We start from the raw sequence: 19,133 nt of genomic DNA, 5'->3' as shown, positions 1-19,133 counted from the left end.
AAGCAGCACAAATTATTTTAGCTGCCTCAGAAGTGTTTTCGCTTCAATGAAATGCGAAATGGATCACGTATTAATACATTTTTTGTTGATAGCCATCGTGATCACTACTGATTATTTAAGGTTATGTGCATCGAACGCCAAACCATATGTCATTTCGAAAAGTTAAATGTCAACACTTTCGAACCGCAACAATGCGGGAGAATATTTGAACACCAATTTTTGCTCCGAGTTATGTAAATTTCATCGGAAAGGATTAATCACTAGATCTAATATTTTAAATAAATTTAACATTTCCATGATAAACTTATAACAAACTTGCGGACATATAAATTTATGACACGCTCGAAACAACATTTGCATTTGCACCTGAGTACAATATGTATTTAACTGTTTCTGTGCGAATGGATTCGGCAGATTCGCAGATTTGTTCGCCGGTGCTTGCTATTCCAACTATCAAAGACATTGCGTAAAAAAGTGAAATTCGCCGAAAAGAAACGCGCGGCCCTGCGAGAGACGAATACGTGCGCAGATTACGATCGAGCGGGATGTGCACCAAACAGTTAAATGTCAACACTTTCAAACCGCAAAAGAGCGGGAAAATATTTCAACATCAAATTTTGCTCCGGGGTATGTAAATATCATCGGAAAGGATTAATTATACTAAATCTAATATTTTAAATAAATTTAATGTTTCCATGATAAACTTACGGCAAACTTGCGGACATACAAATTTGTGACACATTCGAAACAACATTTATAGTCTGTAAAGTAAGAGCGTGCACGGGTTAATGTGTAGAAAAATTTATTTTTAATGATTTTTAAGTACATGGATTTGTTGTACTCCATGAGAAGAAAAATGCTATACCATTAATAATGAATCCAGTCACCACCAGCATTGATAATTGCCTGGCATCTCCGAGGCACACTTTCCACTAAGTTGACTGCGTATTCGTTCGGTAAAGACCTCCAAATGAGACGAATTTGTCGTGTCAGCTGCTTCAAAGTGCACACTCTTTTTCCTTGAAGCTTGTGCTTGAGATATGCCCACACATTTTCAATGGGATTTGCATCTGGCGATTGCGATGGCCAATCAAGTGTGACGATGCCAGACTGCTCTTTCCACTCGGTGCAAAGCTTGCTCCGGTGTTTTGGGTCGTAATCTTCCTGTAAGATCCAGTCCTCGTTTTTTTTTATGAAGCATCGTTCAGCAGTCGGCAACAAACACTTCTCATAAATTTTAAGCATTAAGGTCAGGTTCCGCTTAAACAAATTCACAACTTTTTTTTCCATATTCGGCGTCACTTTGCCTATCGAGCCACGTTCTGGCAAGTCATCGACATTTTTGATCTTCTTATATTGCTGAACCCACTTAGCGACGAACGATTTTGACTTTCCCATGTATTTAGCAGCCACTGCATATGACATTTTTGGTCCTTTGGGGTGGGAACAAAGGAACACAGCCTCGTAGCGCGATGCGTATGCGGCACTCATAGCGGTTAACGTGTTTCTCAGGTTAGAGTTCGACGCCAACTGAATCTTTTGTGACAAAGCATTCACGACAAAGATTTCATCTATCGGCTCGCAAAAAAACTAGGACGATATTTGAAGCCAACTGCCATTTATGCCGTGCACGCTCTTACTTTACAGACTATACTTGAGTGCAACATGTATTCCGTTTCTGTGCGAATAGGATTCGGCAGATTCGCAAATCCGCAAGCCGATACTTGCTATCCCAATTATCAAAGACATTGCGAAAAAAAGTGAAATTCGCAGAAAAGAATGCGAGGGACGAATATTGTGCGCAGATTGCGATCGTGCGGGACGTGTGCTTCAAACGCCAAACAGTTAAATGTCAACACTTTCAAAGCGCAGAAGAGCGGGAAAATATTTCAACATCAAATTTCGCTCCGAGCAATGTAAATTTCATCGGGAAGAATTAACTACCAGACCTAATATTTTGTGTTGGGAGAGCGAAGCTCTGCGTCTGAGAGGCGCGAGCGCAGAGAGACGTACGGACAAATGAATCACACATGGCGGCTCGTACAAACAAGTGCCCGCGGATGTTTCGGATAACGTTCGAGCGATATTGAATAGCAGACGCTGTGTGTGTACACGTACGTGGCGTATCGGCACGCACAGCTGTTCCGCTTTTCGAGCGCGTTAACAGTGATTAAACGACGTTCCGCTGCTGATATTGCGATCGAAAGTAAACCACCCGCTACGCCAATCTGTCTACAAGCAACATTTTCCAAACGAGGCCGTTTACTCTTGCCTACCGTCCCGCGCCTCGAAGGTGGCGTGTAAAGTCCACGAATTGCGCGTACGCACCATTAAGCAGATAAAATTCTCCACTTGTGTCTCTTGACATGACTTGCTTCGAGCCGAGATAACGGGCCCACTTGGCGCGCGCGGATCCGACTGATAAGATTTCGTCGCTCTCGAAATCGCAGATTTCTCGTGTCTTTGCGGCGTGTCGTGGCTGCGGCGGTAAACAACATTCTTCCAGTATCGGAAATGTTTTCTCGCTCGTCCATCGGGAATGGATGCACCGTTAACTAACTCTCTCGCGACGGCTCGTACGACGAGGTCGTATGATAATGCCGCGAAAGCCGCGCCACGTGCCGAAAAATGCTTCATTCATTGACTCGCACGAATTCGTGCCGGGAACGAAAAAGTCTCTCTCGAAAAACTCGTCGTCTCCGGGAACAAACGTCATTCGTCGCGGCGCGTTAACTGTGCGCTTTAAGTCTCTCCCGCGACGCGTTTATTACGACTTCGAATTACGTAACGACGCAAGATCAGGATACGTTATCGTGGTAAACACAACGACCGCGACGTCACTCTCTCCCGCCGGACGTGTTCGCTTTCTACCGTCATCGGTTTTTCATTTCTTTCGTCTCTTAGTAATGAGTTCCGCGATTTCCCCTCGTCCTATTTATCGATCCGTTCAGCCTCATGGAGTCGTATTTTCCGTCGACATATTTCTGAAATGAGTGAAGGCCGGTCTCGATGTTGAGAGAAAAAGTTCGGACCCGCGATTTCGTTAAAAAAGTCGCTCATTAAAATTGTTGTCGAAGAATCGTTCATTGATGGGAGACCTAAAATTTAGCTCGAGAAGACTTAGGATAAATCCGGGATAGATGGTCAATCGCTATAATTGGGAAGATAAAAGGAAATTTTTTTTCTCTCTTTTTCCCTCTTGTTTTTTTCTTTCTTTTCTTTCCTTCTTTCTTTCTTTCTTTCTTTCTTTCTTCCTTTTTCTTTATTTTTTTTCTTTTTTATTACTTTCTTTCACTTTTTATTGTATGAGAATTTTCTTATTTGTTTACTACTATCTTGTACACTAAAATTCAATCTTGTACACTAAAAGGGTCAGACCCGTATATTATTAATAAATAAATAATTTTATTAATATATGCTAAGCGTCAGCGTTGATCGGTCAGTTGTGAGTTGGATGTACCACGAGTAGGTGTGTCTCTTCCTGATGCACAAAAACACTGTTATTAAATAAATGTTTTATATTTCTATTAACCTTCAAAATGTTTCACACGTCGGAAAAATATCTTGCGAATACGGTTTATTTTGAGTTACAACATTAGACCTGAGCTTAAACAACTAGAAAAATCGTATTTGCGTATTTAATTCTCAAGATTCGTCACCGAGACTACGTTTCACACGATACACGCATCTTTACGCATCTTTACGCGAACTCTGCAAACGGAATAGATGGTTCATTCTGACCAGAGTTAGATGCGCAGCCTACTTGACGAGAAATAGTAAGCAATGGACATCGGATCGACGTTTTCTACATGCTTTAGACGTATAAAAGACGTCGATCCGATATCTACTCGACTATCATTTTTCCCTGGCTACCTAACATTAAAAATTTCAGTACATTTCAAACAGCTTCTTGTTTCGTTTAAAGATTTCGAATAGATTTCTTTCTCTTTTCTCTCTTTGATAAACGATGTTTTCCCATAGAGCCTTTTTTCTGTGTTGCCACTTTTCAATCTTCTCTCCAATGTTATCCTTGGTTTCTAGAAGAAACTTGCGGAAATGTTTTTTTTTTTCTATTAATAATTAATAAAAATATTAATAAAATGGTTAATAATCAATAAAAGGAGGTAAAATATTAAAAAAATTAATAATGATAAACAAATTTCTACATTATCATAGGCGTGCCCAACTATCCTTTCACATATGACCATCTAACTCGGACACCTGACCATCTATCCCTCACAGAATATTTTTAATATTTAATAATTTTTCAATATTTTATTATTGGCGTCCCATCAACTCTCTCTTTTTTTCTTCCACGAAAATTCTTCTGTGCCTTAAACATCATGCCTTAAACAGATGTGTTATTTCCAATTAAAAAAACTGTGCCCATCTATCCCGGATTTTTGCCCTGTTTATCGAAAAAACCGAGCCAACGATTATTTTGAAGAATTATTTGCGAAAAGATCCGAAAGTTCCGTTGACGCTTAGAGGCCAGAGGATCACGCGGTTGCAACTTTGCGACAGCTACGTCACTTCTCACGCGGTCGCGCGGTCTCCGCCCGTTTTTGCCTGGTCCTGCCCTGAGCGTTTCGCTCTATCGAAAACTGTTAGCTCCGCGAAACGCTCGATCGGCCGGCCGGTCGTGGCCGTCGTGGAATTCCGTCACGGTAGGTTCTCCCATTGCGTAATGACGCACAGCACTCGCGTATACGTGGCGTATAACTGATCTACGTCACTGCCGTAAACAGAGTGCGGCGTCATCGCCCTGCAACGCCCAGCAGGTTTCGCGCCGCGTTTTGCTCTCTTTCCGCCGCCCTCCCCTCGCCCCATCCTGCCCCCTCTCGCGCCCTGGCTTGCATTTTCTTCTCTTTCTCCCGATATTACGTGCATCTACGAGTGGCGCAACGTATCAACGGGCACGTCATCGCGTCTCCTCTTGCCGCTCGAGTGACTCACGGCCGCTGGAACGCGAACGATCAACGTAATGCATGTATTACACATGTATACACACACACACACACATATGGCGTAATTTGCAGCGTGCGTGCGGCGCACGAGACGCAACTGTCGACTCGGCGGCGTTGATTTGATATCGGAGGTCGGCAGATCTTTCGGCAGACGCGAGCGAAGAACGCGTGGAAATTTCCGCACGCGTTTCCGTTTGCATATCTCGTTAACAGCGACGAAAGTGTATATCCTCCTCCTCATCGAACGGTCTTCGAGTCCTCCGGTATGTCTTACGACGGAGATGTTTCTTTAGAGGCAATTCTAGAGGCGGCTTGGAAAGGGTCTAGTCGAGGAAGCTAGCCGCTGTTCCAGAAGATGGCTCGAGCCGTAAAATTTACGTCTTCCCGCGATAAGTATTTATTTTGCTCCCTTGGACGTGCGCGTCCGCCTCTGTCCGCGCATGGCGTGGCCTTGGCCACGCATGTGCCACATGTCGTTAAACCCGTTCTCAACCTCCGTAAAAAGCGGTTTTATTAAAAGGAAGCCCAGAAGAAGAAGAAGAAGAAGGGAAAAGGAAGCAAAAAGAGGCAACTCGCGCTCGCGAGGGAACTCGGAGGCGCCTGCGTTTTCGCAAAAGAGAAAGACCTGTTTGCCCAATAAAGAAACCGGGCGCGGGCGGAGGGGAGAGAGGAGGAGGAATGTTGAAAAAAAAACGGACGCGCATGTTGTCGCGGAGGATTGTCGAAAACACGTCGCGGACGAGACAGGAGGAAATCAATCGAGCCGGAGAGTCGTGTGTGAACACGAGCTCGGCGTCGTAACCCGTCCGAGGAGAGCGAGCCGCGACGTCACGATCGTGACGTCACATGCAGATCCACGTGTCGTCCATGACGTCTTCCTCACTCGTCGAGAGAGGGGGGGAGGGAGAGAGAGAGAGAGAGAGAGAGAGAGAGAGAGAGAGAGAGAAAGAGAGAGAGATAAGATCTCTTCGAGCAGGAAAGGCAGAAAGGGAGGCTCTCTCTCTCTCTCTCTCTCTCTCTCGCAGCAGGCAGATATGGACACGCACGCCTCTATAATTGCGAGGGTGGAGCTAATGAGCTGGTACTTAATCGGAGCGTGATGCGCACGCGGCGACGTATCGTGCGACATGCGCTTATCGATCACGATGATTCAGTTCTTCGGGCAACTCGCGTCAGCTTCTGCGGCCGCGGCGATGCAACGCGGTAGCGTAATCGCGCGCCGCCGCGTACGCGTTACGTAATGCACTTAATGATCGCTCGTGCACGTCCATCGCGATGAAAAAGCACGATCGCGCGCGCGCGATACGCGTTGTAAGGCGTTTCATTGAAATCGCCTCGCCTTGCCTCGCCCCGACGCGCGCCGTGGCGTCGGAGATGCGTATCCGCGCCCGACGTGCCCTGCGAAGCTAAATCAGGAAGAGGAGAAGGAACGGGCTTCTCTCCTATTTCGGACAAATGAAGTCGTTTCATCGCTTGCTTGAAACTTCTTAGCGAGCATCCGACACGTCGAGTCTGAATTCGTTTCGTTATCTTTGATTCATCGGTATTGAGATTTGATGGTCTCCTTAGCCTGGCTTCTTGGTCTTTTTAGGATTCATCTCCTGAAGCAAAGAACCTCCGTAAAAAGTGCCCGCTTTTCAGTCTCCGATTTTTAAATTAAATTTTATGCGAAATGATAGCTCATGATAAGATATTAATCACAAAAAAGTTTTACATGGAGCATACGATTGGTTTCAGAGATATAGAGGGTCAAAGTGGTCACTATCTACTAAGAAAGTATGACACTGATAACGCTTTATCGCACGATTTTTTGCGAAATTCAATATCTATGGGTTCTTTGAGTTGCTTATTACGAATTCGGTCAGATTTAAAAAATTCAAGATGGCAGATGTAATATAGCGGACACAAATAGTGAAACAATTATTTATTTTTATTAGAACTGTTCTGTTGTGGTTTTTTCGACTAGCTGATTGCGAATTTTCTATCAGATTTATATTTACCTTCAGTGTAGGCAAGATGAAAAAGTTATCCAGACAATGAAGGCAAGATAAAAATGTTATCCAGCCAGTGAAGGCAAGATGAAAATGTTATCCAGCCAATAAAGGCAAGATATAAATATTATCCAGCCAGTGAAGGCAAGATGAAAAAGTTATCCAGCCAATGAAGGCAAGATAAGCTTCTAAATATAACAAATAAAATTATCACATTATCCTTTATGCGTCATGTAACGTATCAGATTTTTTTAAATTTAAATTTTATATTTTCTTTTATGAAAAAACAATAAAAAACATACTTTTTTCACTCAAAAATTGTCGTTGAAAAAATTACTTTCGAAAATTAATAGAAAATTAATAATAGAAAATTTGTAATCAACTAGCCAAAAAAACCACAACATAACAGTTCCAATAAAAGTAAATGATTGTTTCACTATATGTGTCCGCCATGTTGTACCACTGCCAATTTTTAAAATCTGACATCAGACTCGTAATCAGCAACTCAAAGAACCCATAGATACCGAATTTTGCAAAACTTCGTGCGATAAAGCGTTATCAGTGTCATACTTTCTTAATAGGTAGTGACCACTTTGACCCTCTACATCTTTGAAACCAATCGTATGCACAACGTAAAACTTTTCTGTAATTAATGTCTCATCATGAACTATCTTTTATATATAAAATTCGATTCCAAAATCGAGGACCGAAAAACGGGCAAAAACCCTTTTTGCGGAAGTTCTTTCTCAAACTGTCTCTGGACGATTCTTCATGTTGTTGCATCGTCTTCAAGTGCGACACGAATCTTTCTAGAAGCCTCTTAGGCAGCGTCAGTTCCGAGTTTGACCTCGTCAACGTAAACACGCACGAATAACACTATTCGGCACAGACGTTTTCAAGGGTTGAAGTATCATTTCAACTTGACGTTAACGGTTCGAAACGCTATGAATGAATGAACAGAAATATAAAATTTATTGCTCAGTTAACAAACGGTAAATAATGAGTTACTGTACGCATAAACGGTTATTCGAACCATGACTCACGTGCGAGCGACAGAATTTTTTTTGATAACCTGATATTTATACTGAAATCGAAATTTATATGTTGAAACAATTGATTACAGCTTGCTCAGATATCTTTTTGGTTTCACGATATGGACATTTCTGCGTGCAGTTTCCAAGTTGTGTCTTCAAAGATTTCGAATAACAGGACTATATTGCGAATAAGTTAGAAGCGAGTAAGCTTTCTCGATGTTAATATCTCCGAATGTTAATATCTTCTAGAAAAATTCTCTCCGTGTACGGTTTGATGCACTTGTGAGACGTTTGATTGCATTCGGTTCCATCTGTTTTTCTTTCTCACCGCTTTTCTAAATTAAGTTAAATTAAATTAAATTAAATTAAACTAAAACTCAGATTGCGAATAAGTTAGAAGCGAGTGAGCTTTCTCGATGTGTTAATAGCTCCGATTGTTAATATCTTCTAGAGAAATCTTCTCCGTTTTTCTCTCTCACCGCTTTTCTAAATTAAATTAGATTAAATTAAACCAAGTAAGATCAAATTAAACTGAATCTCAGATGTATTAATGGTTTACGACAAACATACAAGTCCCATACCGTTTTGCGAGATTTGCAATAATTATCGAGTTATTAATGACAGAAATCTGAGAAGTAGGAGCGTGCCGACATAGATGATTGGAGAAGCGTTGCAGCCATTTCGACAAGAGCGCGGCCCAGTCGATCCAGAAACTGTTGCCGGTGTGCGGCAAGGGGAAGGACAACGTGTCATTATTCGTTTTTATTTCGCCACTCCTACGTTTCGCTGCATTCTGCCAATAGTTGCTAGATCGATTGGCCCGAGAAACTGCGCAACGCTTCTCCCATCATCCATTTCGGCGCGCGCTCACTCGTTAGATTTCTGTCATTAATAATTCGATAATTATTGCATAATCTCGCATAACGGTATAGGACTTTTATGTTTGTCTTAACCCGCTCTGTGTCTCCACAAGCTCTGCAATATTAGTTATGAGACACCCTGTATAATATAATTAATATGTGTAAAAAGAACATAAATTCAATGAAATTGAGTTTCATCAAGTCGGATAAAATTAAAGTGTATAAATTAAAATAGTGAGATGTTTCATACGGCAAATACAGAGACGCTCCTCTAGAATCTAGAATGCAACAAAGTATCTGTGCCACGTTCAAGCTCCGCTTAGAATAAGATTCTGTAATCCCGAGGCGCAAGCGGAGCGGCCTGAGTTAATTCACGCCTTCCAGATCAAATGTCACACGGACAAAGCCGACATAAATAACGAACAATGCGGTAAGCGCGCGAATAATTCTGCGAATCGGCCGGTTTTCCAGAAAATGTAAACAAGTGGGCGCGACACGGCGCGAGAAAACACGTGGGATCGCGAAACGCGAAGGAAGGAATGGCGATCGCGCGTGGGTGGATCGAGATACGCGCCGCCGTCGCCGTCGCCGTCGCCGTCGCGAGCGTGCAGCATGCCACTAGAAATCTTATGATAATGAAATGGTTTTTTTCAACGCACGCGATAAACTCCGCGGCGCGGCGGAGGAAAGGCTGGCCGTCGCGGGGTTCGACGTGCGCGCACGCGCATGCGCGGGGAGAGCACGCGGAAATGGTCGTCTCGGCCGACGTCCGCGTCGAATTTGGCCGGAGAGATCCGCGCTTGGCCACGTGGGCGGACTGGTACCGACCAAGTTCAACATTTCGAGTCGCGGGATATAGACGTGTGCCGTTTGCCACGCACCGTCGTTGGCCTCGCTCGAGTCCTGCGGACCGTCGAGCAAGCGTTGAATTTCACGGAGACGACTCGAGCGGCTCGAAGTGAGAAGTCGCGGCGCGCTCCGGCCAAATAAACCGCCGTTCCTCGCGAGCCTCGACGTTTCCGGTACGCCCGCGGCTCCGCTCGCCGAAGGAGATCCTGCGGAATGCGCGCCGAGCTCTCGAGATCTTCGCCGAGGCAAACGAATGATCGCGAAGCACCGTGGAACGCATTCAGCAACTGCCCCAACACATGTTTTCTCACCATGCGGCGATGTGAAAGTTGGCGATATGCGAATAACTCGGGAATCCCCGAGTTATGCCCTTCAAACACCCTTCATCCTTCATGTCTATATTCTTCATGTTAGTGATGACCAAGAAACTCTGGTCAATGCAAAAATGAGTTCTCGGGCTTCGGATACTCACAAGAAGCTTTTTCTCCTTCTCTCTCTCTCTCTCTCTCTCTCTCTCTCTCTCTCTCTCTCTCTCTCGTCTTCTGTTAGGACGACTCTATTTCTCAAGTTGTTTGAACCAACTGGTACAGAAATACATGAGACGCTTCACGGTTGCTGCATCTCGACTCTGGGATTCTCTTCTTGATTCACGATTACCGACGCTTTTCCTTTCATAATAAATTGCATAAGAGATCATCGGGGCGTGAAGAAGCAAATATTCGTAGAATAGCGAGTTTGTAGTGTATGCGACTGAACAATTAGTAGTCACAGTTCGCTTTGCTATAACTTGTTACTTGTTATTATCGTGCTTTTCTTTTCCTGATATAGTGATTTAGCAACATAGTGATATAGTAATACTTTATGATTTACTGCCTACTACTGCATACTATTCTAGACTAATCTACCGTTTTGTTTTATTTTATATTTGCTTCTCTTTCATCGACCGGCCTGTGTTTCGCATTACCTGAAGTCGTGTCTTGTTGATTACGCAAATCGCTTTCTCTGGACTGGATTGGACTTACTTTTTTATCTTTTAACTGTATTTGCTTCATATGAGTAATTTTCACGTATTCGCTGCGTGCTCAAAGGAATCCAAGGGAGAACAACCTATTAGGGAGAGAACAAACTATTGGGTTGGCCAATAAGTCCGTGCGGTTTTTCTCGATAGATGGCTTCAAGGCGCTCTGCAAAGCTTTATCTTCAGTCTTGAAAGTCTTATAGTCATTGACAGATGACATTTCAACGTGCATTTAAAAAATATACATAAATATTGCTTGTGTATCTTGTGTGTTTTGCGTCATCCGAAAATGGATAACCAGAACGAGCATTTTCGGCATATTATGCTTTTTTATTTAAAAAAAGGCAAAAACGCAGCGCGTAAACCTGTAAAAAGATTTGTGCAATATATGGTGAGGATGCCGTAAAAGAACGCGTGTGCCAAAAGTGGTTTGCGAGATTTCGTTGCGGAGATTTTTCCGTCAAAGGCAAACCACGCTTAGGTTGACCAAATGAGAGCGAGAAATTGAAGGCGCTAATCGACACCAATCTACACTACATGACGCGGGAGATTGCAGACATTCTCCAAATATCGAAATCGAGCATGGAAAATCATCTGCATCAACTTGGTTATTTTAGCCGTCTCGATATTTGGGTTCCGCACGAGCTGAGCGAAGTTCATTTAATCCAACGCATTTCCATCAGCGATTCACTCGGGAAACGTGAGAAAAGCGATCTATTTCTGAAGCCTATGATAATTGGCGACGAAAAATGGATCGTCTACAATAACATCAAGCGTAAAAGATCGTAGGGGCAGCGCAGCGAACCGCCACAAACCACTTCGAAGGCAGGACTTCACCCGAACAAGATCATGCTCTCAATTTGCTGGAATTGGAAGGGTGTTGTGTTCTACGAGCTACTTGCAAAGAACAGAACGATTAATTCAGATCTGTACTGTAGTCAGCTGGATAAATTTAATGCAGCGATCCACGAGAAGCGTCCAGAATTGATGAATCGTAGAGGCGTCGTCTTTCACCATGACAACGCCAGGCCGCACACATCTCTACAAACCCGGCAACAATTATTACCCGGCTACAAAAATTATTGGCGCTAGGCTGGGATGTCTTACAACATCCTCCGTATTCTCCAGACATTGCACCTTCAGGTTGCCATCTGTTTCGCTCCCTTCAAAATCCCTTGAATGGAAACTTCGTTTGTGAGGAAGCTGTCAAACGACACTTGGAACAGTTTTTGGCCCAGAAAGACAGCAAGTTCTTTGAACGAGGAATTATGAAGCTGCCCGGAAGATGGCAAAAGATAGTAGATAACAACGGCCAATACATAATTGATTAAAGTTATTACCTTCTATAAAAATAATGATCGATCATTTATAAGTAAAAAACCGCACGGACTTATTGGCCAAACCAATATTTATCTACTTATGTCTTTCAATTCTGGCACCAAAATGTCTAACAAAACGTCGAATCTCCCAACGCCATTGTTCAGTGAATATAATTAGAATTAGAGTTCGCTTCGACGCTGTACACTGTTCGATTCGAAGCTTGGAATTTGACCGTCTCACAAGGAACCCAAAACCGAATGCTGGCAACCTGTTTAGCGGTGCAACCGCGACCTGAAAGGCTCGAGAGCGACTTGAAAGGCTGCGAGAAAAGCTCCAGATGATCGCTTCGATCGATCGGTCGGTCGGTCGGAGCGATCGTCGCGCTCGGCCGATCGGTTCGATGCAGCGCTGGCTTGTGCAACGGGCTGAGACGGCCGCTCGATTTGGAGCTGATCTAGAAGCGTGGTCTAGAAGAGCGGACTTCGCGGAACGAAGACGCCGTGGGCAGGTACTTGTGGGTCGGCGGCGGCGACGCGGCGAGGCGACGATATCTGTGTCGGTGGCGGCGCGCGGCTATGAGCCGATTTATAGCGTTCGCAGAATGCGATCCCTTTGGCAGACGGGACGAGAGAATTCTCAGAGGTGCTGGCGCTAAGTCCCGGCCTACATAATGGCCGTGCCAACGGGATCTCCCGCGTGCGCCAGCCTAGGGCGTTATAGGGTCCGCTGTTTATGATATCGCGATATGGATGCCCGAAATAATCCGGACGACATATTTCTGCACGTACATATAGTCGGAAGTGCGTCCGTGAAGTTGGCCCCAAGGCTTTTAAATTACGCCACAATGACACGAGTTCTGGTCGCCCTCCAAAGAGTTTTACAATTCTCTATTGGTATCAAAAACAGTTCCGTCGATTCAAGTCGTCGGCCGAGACATTAATTGAGAGTATACGGGGCCGACTTCACGATTGTGTAATTTCAAAGTGCCATTGCTCTTTTATCTTAAACTTTAGAATGTTGATTCTTGAGGATAATCAATAGAACTCGTCGGGGGGCTACCGGAACTCAACAGAATTCCGCCAAAATTTAGAAAAAAAATTTTAAGTCCCTAAGGAACTTGGAAGGAAAATTCGCGTGCGCCGGAACTTTGGAAGGTTATAACTTTGCTATCGTCAGTCGCAGCCGAACAATTTATGAGGATAATTTGTAGAACTCTTCGGGGGGCTACCGGAACTCCCAACCGAAGCGCCGAAATTACAAAAAGATTTTTGCTCGCTGAGCAAAATTTGGAATGGCCCTAACTTTTCTGTTTTTGATCTGAGCCCGACGATGGCTTAAAGATTATCGATAGAACTCTTCGAGGGGCTACCAGAACTCTCAACGGAACGCCAAAATTCGCAAAGACGAAACTGTATCATCGCGCGGCGCAGGCGAGCAAGGGGTCGGGGCGGGAAATGAAACAAAAGCCAAAGCCTTGATACGATACTCATGTATCGGGCTTTTTATCTCCTTATCTCGATTTTTTCTCGCACAATAATGCGACAGCGTGTTCTGCTATTGCGCGCCGAAGAGAAGTCGTAAACATGTTTGAGAGCGTCGAGCTTCTTGTGTGCGAAAGTTCACTGCGCAAATCTCGTTTGCAATAAGGTGTCCCAATTAGTGCTTAGTCATCGTGAAAGTAAATTGATAAATTTACTCCGTCATCATTACAAGCACTTACCATTTTTAGCTTTAGATTTTATCTGAAACTGATCATGACCGATAACACATAAAATTAACAACGTTACACGTCTTTTGACAAACATGTTGCATTCTGCATTAGCTGGTTTCTCGAGCAATGCTCTCGAATGCAATTGTCACAGATTGAGACATTCGTCTCGTTATCTCTACTTTTAGTCGTGCAACGGCATCGACCAGAAATAGTGCAACGGCACTGTTCTTCGCATTGAAGAAAAATCGCAAATACGTTGGAGACCGTCGCAAAATTGTCTTTTCATGATTACAACAAATATTATATAATGCGAAACCAGCAAATATTGACCTTCAGATACAAATTGACAATTTGCAATTTTCAAAAATTTTATTCTAAAAAAAAGAAAAAATGTTTTGAAACTTTGGGGAAAATTCTCTCGCCGATTTCCTCTACGACACACGTACGCTCTTCGATCACGCTATCCTCTTCTCTGAATTTCCTGAACGAGTTCACAAACGAGCCGTTGCAGCAACGTATGGCACGCCGTTTTACTTTTTAATGGTATAAAAGGTATTTAGCATAATGTAAAAGTTCCAAATAAAAAAGGCTACATAAAAATTATGTTTCAGTCTTTTGAAATATTATTATGTCACGACATAATAATAATTCGGCAAATTGTAATTATGTGTCCACATAAGAAAAATACCGCATTTCTATTATGTCCCGACATAATTATAATTCATTGAATTACTATTATGCGAAGGCATATTATGCGAAGGCATACATGTAATACGTTGAATTATAATTATATAAGTACATAATAAAAATGTACAAAAATAATAATTATTATGTCGTGACATAATATTAATTCCGGTATTCTTATTACGTCGGGACAATAATTTCGAATTTTTATTATGCCATTACATAATAATAATTCTGAATTTCCATTATGTACATAATAGAAATTGGGATTTATTATTATGTACATAATAGAAATTCAGAATTATTATTATGTCCCGACATAATCAGAATATCGGAATTATTATTATTATGTCGTGACATAATATTAATTCGAGTATTCTTATTATGTAGAGACATAATAATTCCGAATTTTTATTATACCGTGACATAATAATTCCGTATTTCTATTATGTACATAATGGGAATTCAGAATTATCATTATGTACATAATGGAAATTCGGAATTATTATTATGTCACGGCATAATAAAAATTCGGAATTATTATTATGTCCCGATATAATAAGAATACCCGAATTAATATTATGTCACGACATAATAAGAATATCGGAATTAATATTATGTCATGACATAATAATAAATCCGTATTTCTATTATGTACATAATGGTAATTCTGATTTTCCATTATGTACATAATAGAAATTGGGATTTATTATTATGTACATAATAGAAATTCGGAATTATTATTATGTCGCGGCATAATAAAAATTCGGAATTATTAATTTTATGTTTTGGCATAATTTTTATTCAGGTAGAGATTATTATGGCACCACAAATTTAATTATTGCTGGTAGTGTGTTGACATAATAATAATTTAGTGTATTCTTATTTACGTTGTTCTTCGCATGCGTTGCATAAAAAGAATATATAACATACTTCAAGTCTGTTCAAAAAATAATGTGAATAAATATTTTAAAGTAGTATTACTATTTCTGCAATGTATCTCGTTTCATATTATTTCGTAACATAGCTCATGGAAATATTCAACCTAAAATAAAATTAATTGTGTCATAATATAAAGTGGCACATTGAAATTGTGATATCATTTAGGATAGATAATGTAAAAATGTTTTCTATAATATTTAATACATGTTACAAATGCACATGTTCAACGCGTTGCGTTAAAATTGTGTTCGCGTATTTAGTATCTAGCAAAGTGAAATATTTTATTATGCTGGGATATAATAAAAATGCATTATTTTTATGTCTGACATAATAAAAATAACTTCATTTTCTTTATGCACCATCTAATTGACTACATTGCAGTTGATCACAAATTGCTCTGATTGATTTATTCTAGTAACTAATCAAAAGTAACCAAAACTTTACTATAAATTTTACTGTAAACTTTACTGTGATTGGTGATTTTAAAAACTGAGATGTGGCCAAGTGTGAATTTTTTTTCTACCTGTGCTGGTAGAATTAAAATTATGTCCCGACATAATTTTAAATACATCTTATTATGTCGCAACATAATGATAATGTTTCCAAACCAATTCTTGTTTTGTTTTAAATCGGAAACATTATTTCTATTATACTTTACAAACGCGTGTCATTAAAAAGTAAAACGGCCTGCCATAGCAACGCGTGCATCAACTTTGCCGATATTGGTTTTTCAACGGCAGCAATGCGGATTATCGCGAGTTTAATCCTTTCTGTTAATAGGAAGTATACTTCCCACCTCTTCTTGATTCAATTTTGCGTTGTAAATCACATAATTTTGAAGTACTAATCGGGGATTTGAGTTTTCCAGATAACTAGATAGTTGTTCAACATACTCCAATAGGTTTTTATACCCAATTATTCATTTATGATTATTTATAACAAATTTATAACAATTATAAAAAAGTTAAAAGAAATGTTTTTTTAGGGAAAAATCGATTCCTCGCAGAGTATTGAATGTAGAGGTCTGAAATTTTCACCAAATATTTTCCTGATGTTATACAAAAACATATATTTTTTTAGTATTTTTCTGTTGGAATTTTTTTTATAAACAAATATTTCTACAAAAACGGCCGAAATTTGATATTTTTGCACCTTTTAGCATTATTTTGCACATTTTCCTAGTTTTCTCATTCTGTATCTCCATCTTACCCATACTATCAATATTATTTTACTCAAAAGATTCGTAATCAACGATTCGAGAAACCTTATATCATCAAGAATAATCGGAATTTTTATCAATTTCGTACATTATGGTCGCCATATTGAATCCGCCATTTTGAATTTTGCAAATCTGACTTCAGATTCGTAATCAGCAACCCGAAAAACCCATACACCATCAATAATAATTGGAATTTTCATTAATTTTGTACATCATGATCGGCATATTGAGTCCGCCATTTTGAATTTTGCAAATCTGACTTTAGATTCGTAATCTGCGACCCAGAAAACGTAGGATTATCAAATATTTTAATAATTTTCTCAAGGGAAGTTAATTCAGCAATGAAAGGGTCAACGAATCCCGGCCAAAGCGGTTTCGAATGTCATGAAAAATTCCCCCCAGAGTCGCTTTTCCCGGCTGGTCCGCACGTGGAGACTAATCGCATCGTTTCGCGCGATTAACGAGATTAACAAGCAATTCGCCTCACCAGAGCGAGGCATGCGAGGGGGGCGAACGTTATCACGCGAGGTCTCGTTGCACAACGCGTTGTGTCGCACGCGCGCCGACAAAACTTCGCTTTTAGGTACAGCTAAGTAGCCGGCAGTGTAATCGCCGCGCCGGCGTGTGCGATTTGCCAGCGGCGTTTGTAAATCCGTCAAACCGGATGTCTTACGTAAAACTTGCGGAGCCGGCGAGAACGCCTCGTACGATCCCGCTTTGCTTGCCGTCGAAAAGACGATATATCGCTCGCGTATGTTGCGCGCCCGGCAACGCTTCGACTCTGAACCAGGAAGCAATTATACATCACAATGACACGCGCGCGAGTTTAGCCGTCGCGAGTTCATTCGGCCAACGCTATTCAGCGCTCGACAATCTCACCTCGCGAGTAGAGTGTCTCTTCGAGGCGATCGACAGCTCGGCGATTTGTTTATCTCGCCTCGGACAAACGAACGTCCGTTTCCGAGCAACCGCTAATGCAGCCTGAATTAATTGTTGCTCTCAGAGTTCGTCGCGGCGTCTCATTTATTGACGCATTTCTCGGAGCCTGAGAGATAAGGTGTTGCCGACAAAAATCTGATAAACGTGATTTTTCTCGGAGGAGGGGAGAAAATAATATCGAAATCCTCGAATAGCGCACGAGACGATCTCGGAGAGCGCAGTCTCGCCGAAATATTTTTTAAGGAAGTAACTGCCTCGTGTGTGATATACAGCCGGGTGCGTTCAGAATAACAACGGTCTACTCAGGGAGGGCATTTCAAACCGCTGTAAGTCTTAACCTCCGGATGCGAATTAACAATCAGTTTGTAATCTTCAAAGATTTTATTCTAGAAAAATCGTTTGTAATTTTGGAGTTAACTTTATTCGATACAAAAATCTAATGAAACATAATAGAACTTAATAAAAACCTAACAGAACATAATTGATGCAAAACTTAATACAAAAGCAATTGCAATATCTGCACAGGCATGTACAATTTATTGATACATAATTTAAGTTAAGAGTATCGGCACGTGACTTTTCAAAGTTACACGGCGTTACAGAGGATTAAAATACACCCGTGTGTGCGCTTATCCTTCCAGGATAACGCAATTATCTTCCCCTCGGGACATTTTTATACTTAGGGAGATTGTCTCTTTCGGAATATCGTCTCGGTATTCTCTCGGATTTCGGTCGACAGAAACGGAGATTCGCGGAAATAACCGTTCTGGATAAAAAGTGCCCACGAAATGCCAGAAGGAATTTGTTGACACGCAGAGGCGTTCTTGAACGTGCAAGTCTGCTTCTGCGAACCGTTCTACGTCACGGTGACTTTTGTTCGACGAACGAGTCTTTTTCTGGTGCAGATAATAATATTCCTTATATAACCGTCGGGCGAACTACCGCAGGCGGTTGTTCAATAACAGTAGTGTTTTTATTTAACGTCCGAGGACAAAAAATCACGACAAACAACGAGCGCTTGTCCCGTTATGACCTCTCGGCGACTTGGCCCGGTTTGCAAATTTCGCGACTCGATTCCTCGGAGCGACACGCGCGTCCATTTTTCGTCGCGCTTCGTTCTAACCTCGAGCGGATTAATTTATCCGTATTATACGTCGAAAGGCAGTCGCTTCGTGTCGTGCTCCTCCCGCTTTCGACACTTCGCAATTATTATGTCGCTCAAAGCGTCGGATAGAGATTCTAAAAATAGCGACTCTCAGGGACGCAAAAAATCACCACGTAAAGGAGCGCATCGAAAGCGACGTGAAGCGCGTCTCGTTCGCTCGCGAGTCGAGACACGAGAGAAGGCGGGGCTGCTTGATATAATTTTAATGGCTGTCGTGTTTGGAAAATCTCCAAACCCGCCCCTACGCGCACGTGTTTGTACATCATCACCTGGCCACTCTAGAATTCATCTCCCACGTGGCCTCCTCGTTGCCGCCGCGCGACGGTACCCTGCGGACGCTCCGAGCGTCGAGCATCGAGCTACCTTGCCCCACTTGTACAAATTCGCCTGTAACTTTCGCAAGTATCACACAATTACCCTCGTCCCCGATGAAT

This window comes from Harpegnathos saltator, unplaced genomic scaffold (assembly GCF_003227715.2).
Source record: "Harpegnathos saltator strain DR-91 unplaced genomic scaffold, Hsal_v8.6 scaffold93, whole genome shotgun sequence".
Lineage (NCBI taxonomy): Eukaryota > Metazoa > Arthropoda > Insecta > Hymenoptera > Formicidae > Harpegnathos > Harpegnathos saltator.
This window is presented reverse-complemented; position numbering follows the sequence as displayed.